This window comes from Apodemus sylvaticus, chromosome 11 (genome assembly GCF_947179515.1).
Source record: "Apodemus sylvaticus chromosome 11, mApoSyl1.1, whole genome shotgun sequence".
NCBI classification, from domain to species: domain Eukaryota; kingdom Metazoa; phylum Chordata; class Mammalia; order Rodentia; family Muridae; genus Apodemus; species Apodemus sylvaticus.
Genome location: NC_067482.1, coordinates 75,664,958 through 75,671,321, shown reverse-complemented (window position 1 = coordinate 75,671,321; position 6,364 = coordinate 75,664,958).

Sequence of the window (6,364 nt, the reverse complement as noted above, 5' to 3'; positions counted from 1 at the left end):
TTCAGATACTGTGGATCTGCCTGGTGTTCCTGAGTCCCAGACATGGTAGAGTAGCTGGATTGTGGGGCCTCTGAACTATGCATTAGTCATGAATGATGCTATGGGGGGGGGGAGCTCAACAGTGGGGCCCTCGTGGAGGAAGGGGGAACTAAGTGTTGTCTTGCCTCAGTCACTTTCTGACTCTGTCTTTGTGTCCTGATTGGTTGCCATGAAGTGAGGGAGCTCTGTGCTCCACCTGCTACACCAATGTCCTTCTGTGGAAAACTCTTACCACAGCTTAAATCAACGGGGACAGCCGATCATGAGCTGAAACCTGTGAAGCCCAAAGCCAAAGTGAACTGCTTCCCTCCCTTGCTTCCCTCGGGTATTGTGTCACAACACTAGAAGAGTAATGAACATGCCACCATATCCCCCCTCAGTGGCTGCATTTTAAAAGAAAGGCACTTCAGGCTGGGTGCTTCCTAAGGAATCAAGATTTACTCCTACAGCTCTGCAATCCTGGGGCTGAAGACTGAGGTGCCAGCAGGTTCAGAGGCTGAGAATGGTGGCCCTCTGCCTCTAAGATGGTACCTGTCAGTGACCTCTCTTGGTGGAAAAAGGGTTGTGAACCCACTCTTTCAAACAACTTTATGAGGTGCTAACCCCATGCCTGAGAGCAGATGGATGCAAGGAGAGATGGATGGATGCATGCATGCATGGATAGATGGATGGGTGGATGGATGGCTGCATGGATGGACGGATGGTTGATACATGAATACATGCATGGATGAATGCATGGTACATGGACAGTACATGACTGAGACATCATCAGATCTTTCCTGTGGCTTTGTGGGATCTGAGCATTCGCCAGAAGCTGTTGAACTCCTAGAAATTGAGGGGATGTGCTTGTTCCAGACCAATCCCTCACCACCCTGGCCATCAAGAGGGATGATAACTAAGTCTTCAGGTTTTCCCAAGATGGCACAACTCCTTGCCAAACTTACTCTGCTCAGCTGCCACAGGCATCCTTTCCTGGGTGGAGAGGAAGTCCTCATCACCTTCAGGCTCCCCGGCTGCTCAGTCTCAGGTTTAGCTTTCCAGAAGACTCTGTCTCTCTGAGTCCTTAGGAAAAGTTTCCATGCATTATGACCTTTTGTTCCAACCTCCATCCCCAACCTCAAGTCACTTCCAATCAAGGTCATGGGCAGCCAGAGCTGTCTAATGATCCCCTGGGTCTTGGATAACTCCAGCAGAAATCTGTGCTCCATTGTGGAAACCAAACCTGCTCCTATTTCGAGGTGCTCCTCACATTAAAACCAGACATCCCGCCAGTGTTAAAGTGGCCACAGCTGGGGGAGATGGGGATCCAGAGAGCTGGACCAGGCAGGCAGCGCCAGGCGGGTTCCAGGAGGAAGGCAGCCCCCTGCCAAGCATCCGCCCATCTGGCTGTCCGTCATCCATCTCAGATGATTTCTTCTTACCGCCTTTCTCTTTTTGCTCCCTGCCCCCTACTCTCCTGAAGCCACCTCAGCCACAAGCACTGGGAGCCTAATGACCACCTGCGCAGAGTGGAAGACATGTCTGGGGTCTCTGCTGGTCAGCGGGCAGAGCTGGAACCCAGATTCGTGCATTTCCAGCTCTTCATGATATAGCATCCCGTCTCCAAGAACACCATCAAAGCAATGCTCCCCGCCCCAGACTCTAACAGAAGATTGCCATGGTGGGACCTAGGGTGGGGTCACAAGAGGAGCATTTGACTGGAGGGTGGAATGGATGGGCCAGTGGAATAGCCAGGAGAGCCAGTGCTGAGGAAGATGGTATTCAGCCCACTTCTATAGGTTTTCAACACTCAGGTGCCCTGCCCTAAGGGGCGATCACAGGCTACACAGGGTAAACACAAGGTGAGACCATCAGGGTCTATCTGCTCCTCTGGCACAAGGCCCTGAAGCTTCCTGGACTAAGGTGCTGCTTTGTTTCTTTCGGCCATGACTTTGTCCTCTCCAGAGTCCCCACTCAGAGGGCAGATGCTGTCCTCTGTGCTGCCTTCCCTGGATCAGGTAGGGCAACTCTGTTCCTGGAGACTGAGCAGGGCAGAACGGCTTTTCTGCAGGCTTGGGAAAGGTTCAAGCTACACTTGTGCATACACAAACATGGAGGAGTTAGAGAAGTGGAGCAGAGCCACGGAGCTGGCAGGTTGCCGCAGCTATAACTCAGCTTTAGGGCCTTAGAGTCCTGTACAGGACAAAACCCAGCCAGCTGTGCACTGCAGAGGGGAGGACGCTGGGGCGGTGTTTGTCCCTCCCCAGCTGGTTCCTGGCTCTTGGTTCTGTCCTACCTCAGCTTCCAGACCCCACTCTACCTTCTCTGCAGCTCCGTTATCCTCCCTCCCCCTCCTCCCTCGCCCTCCTCCCTCCCCCTCCTCCTTCCCCTCCTTATTCCCTCCCCTTCCTTTTTCTTCCAGCTTCCTAGTCCCTAAGTGCAGAGAGAGAACCCATCTTTCCTCTTTTCCATTTTAAAGGGAGACTTTCATGGGGTCAGAAATAACTAGACTCTTAAATGCAGCCAAGGGCTCCATTGGTAGAGAGAGGACCTGCCTATCGCACCAGAAGCCACCATAGATAGTGGTGGCTGAGGATGGCCTTGAACTGCTGAACATCCTTACCTCTGTGCTGGGGTCATCCTCAGCTACATAGTGAGTTTGGGACCAGCCTAGATGATGTGAGACTCAGTCTCAAAAACAACAAACAAGCAAACAAATCCTTTACCCCAACATTGGATCTTTAAAAAAAAGAGAGAATGATTTTTTAATATACAACAAAGTGTATGTGACTCTGGGTGGTGGGTATCTTAAGTCCCTTTTGCAACTGAAGACGCTGAGGTGACTGGTGAAGACACAGAGCACAGGGCCCTGGTTCAAATCTGCCAACTCTGAGGATGAGACTGTTCCCTGCTGGCTGTGATGTGGGAGAGGTTATGAGGCTGTCACCAAGATCCTGGAGACTGACTGCTGACACTGAGTCAAGGAGACACAGCCAGACTACTGCTGCAGGTGTATCCACAGCCAAAGCCAGCTAGGCCTGCTGAGTGCCCGCAGCCAAGGAACTGCCACAGCCCTTCACTGCAAGTCCTAGGGACAGTGGGCAGAACCTCTTTTGGTGCTGAAGGGCTTCAGATTACTCTTCCAGATTGTTAGTTTGGTTGGTTAGTTAGTTTTTCCAGATAGGATTTCTCTGCTTAGCGCTGGCTATCACTCTGTAGACCAGGCTGGCCTCCAACTCAGAGATCCGCTTTCCTTTGCCTTCCCCAGTGCTGCAATCAAAGGTGTGTCAGCCCAGCATTCTCCTAATCTGAACAGTTTCTAGTTAAACCACTTTCACTGGCTCCCCTATTGCTTTTCAAATTAAGAGTCCTATGGCCCTGCAGAGGACCTACTGGCCTCTTTCTTTCTTGGCAGCTGTCTTTCCAGGACCTGACTCTAGCTCCTGAACTCATTCAGCCCTCGGTCAGAGAACAATTACTTCAGACAGCTAGACAGGGAAGATGAAGCTTGTGCTGGGAGGAGGTGAGGAAACACAGAGGGGTCTGCAGTAGCTTGGAAGTGCCTGTGCTGCCTGCTCACGCAGTATCTGTATAATCACAGAAAGGGAGGCACCCCAGTCTCCCAGGAGGCGCATCCACTGTAGGGAAGGGAAGAGTCCTTCAGCACGTGTCTTTTCCTGGCTCTCACCTTACTGTGGAAAAAAAAGGGGAGGGGGAGGCTCTCTCCAGCTGCCTCTGCAGAAGGGTAAGGTAGATTCCCTCCCACTGATTTCTCTTAGAACTGTGACAGCTCCCCCTCCTCCACAATGGATGTGGCTCCCAGGCTAGATTCTGCCTGGCAGCCGGAGGTCCTCTGGAGGATCCCTCCCCGCCCTGCAGGCAGGCTCTCACTTGTACTTGGTTGTCCAACAGCAGACCACAGCTCAGGAACTCAACTCAACACACGTGAGTTGTTGGGTCCCGAGTGCTCTGGAGAACTGCCTGTTATTTGGTTCAGGGCTTGGGGAGAATGACATGTGACAGAACTTTGGGTATGGGAGTGGCCGGCTACAAATGACAGAGTGGATACTAATGGCCTAGTTCATAGTGGATACAGATGGCGCAGCAGGACAAGGCACAGCTCCTTAGGTTCTGCTGTGACTCGCCAGCACCCTAGTAACCCTCCACCCCACAAAGAAATAAAAATAAAAAGGCTGTGTTTGTGGCTGGAGGTAGAGGTGTGCCGGGCACACACAACATCCTGAAAAGCAGGACTGGCACACAAAGTGGAACACCGCATTGTTTATGGACCTCAGTATGAGGAGATGTGATAGTATAGAGGCTCTCTTTACATACAGATTCCCCATCCTCAGATTCAACCAGCCAAAGGCCCAAGCTACTTTTAAATGGATTTTATTCTTAGCATCAGAAAAAAAAATTGGAAGGAAAATTTGCATCTATCCCATGTTGGGCACAGATCCTTTGGTCATGACCCCCTAAATGCTGCAAGGCCGCCACCCCACAGCATCCACATCTTAGTAGGTCTATTGGCCATCTAGAGACAGTTAAAGCACAGAGTAGAATGTGGGTGCAAACGCTGCTGTGTGTGGAAGCAACTGGGTGTGGTGCCAGCCAGCACTGAGAAGGAGGCGCAGGAGCATTATCTAGAACACAGGGCTAGCCTGAGCTATCTGGACACCTGCAGATTTGACATCTGAGGGGGTTCTAGATTCAGTCCCCCACACACACACATAGCGGTGATTACCTTTGAAAATAAGCTGAGAAAGTGTACTTGGAGTGTTGGGTTTTGTCGGTCAAAACCCAAGAATAGGAAGGCACCTGGGTTGTGTGTGTGTGTGTGTGGGGGGGGGGGGGGGGATAGGGTGTGGTGAGGGAGAAAGGAAGCAAAAATATGGCAATTGTTATTTAAAAAAAATTAAAATGGACATTTTGTCAAGTTTTTCCAAATGAAAAGGTTTGGTGAGAAGGTCTGAGGTGGCCCTGCAGCTGGCCACTCTGAGAATTGCACTATAGATCCAGTCGCTCAGACTTAGGGGACATCTGTGATGAACAGCCTCTGGGCCAGGCAGACTCTGCTAAGACCTGGCAGGTTTCCTGACAGATCTCAGTACACAGGAGAGGTGAGACAGAAAGGAGGCACCAGGACATAGTGGGGGAGAGATGGCCACAGCCTGCACAGCCACTGTGTGTGGACATGGTGGGTGTGGCTTGGGAGGGGACAGTCCTCCAGCGCTAGAACTCTGTGAGGGATATACAGGGCTCTGGCAAGGCAGCACCAGAAGTTGCTGCTCAGGTTAGTGCTGGGCAGCCTTACTTCCTCAGTCAAATTGGCCTTGAATTGGGACAAACTTGCCTTTCTGGCCTATACACTGCGCAGCATCAGAGCTAAACTTCTGGCAGCAAGGATTCAAGAAGTACCTCTCTGCTCTCCACTGTGTAGGCTGAGCTTGTGGGTCCCAGCGCACAAGCCTCTGGGTGAGCACCCACTGGGCTAACATAGGAGTTCCTGACATATGCATCCTGTTCCTGAGTGGCACCACCAGCCCACTTACAGTGGGTAGGATCCGGGGGTCAGGTAGCATGGATGTCACCGTCTCTCTAGTATTCCCAAGCCAGTGCCAGGAGAGGTGAGCGCCCTTTCCCCACTCCTGACCACCATCCCTTGCTGGTCTAGTGTTGAGGCGCCACTCTGATGTGCGGCACCAGAGGGAGTGCTGGGTAAGATGCAGGCACCAGGCCTGGCAGGACTCTGCTCAATGGAGTGTGGCAGCAGCACTTAGCCACAGTGTACTAGCGAGGGGCCAGATCCCTAGGGCGGAGGGCATTACAATCTGGTGCCTGAGAAGCCTGGCCTGGCTCCCCCACCCAGACAGCAGAGAAATAAAACGGAAACCACAGCATCCAAGCAACAGGCTTGCGGTTTTACCAGCAGGAAGGTACTGCTCACAGGGGAGCCTGGAACTTGCAGAAGTTGGACCGTTCTCCCCACCACCATTTTGATTAGGGGCTCTCTTCTGATTTCAGTTTTTTCATCCCTTAAAAAAAATAACCTGGAGCCCTGCAGTGATGGCACCGTGCCTTTAATCTCAGCACTCAGGAGGCAGGGGCAAGAGGATCTCTGAAATTCAAGGTCGGCCTGGTCTACAGGATGAGTTCTAGGACAGCTAGGGCTAACATAGAAACCCTGACTTGAAAAGCCAAAAAACCATATCAAAACAAAAACAAACAAACAAACAACAAAATCAACCTCGATTGGCCTGCCCAGGGGTTGTGCCTGATTCCTACAAACGAATTTCAGTGCTAATTTCTCCCTCTCCACCTCCCACCCAGGTCCCCAGTAAGTCTG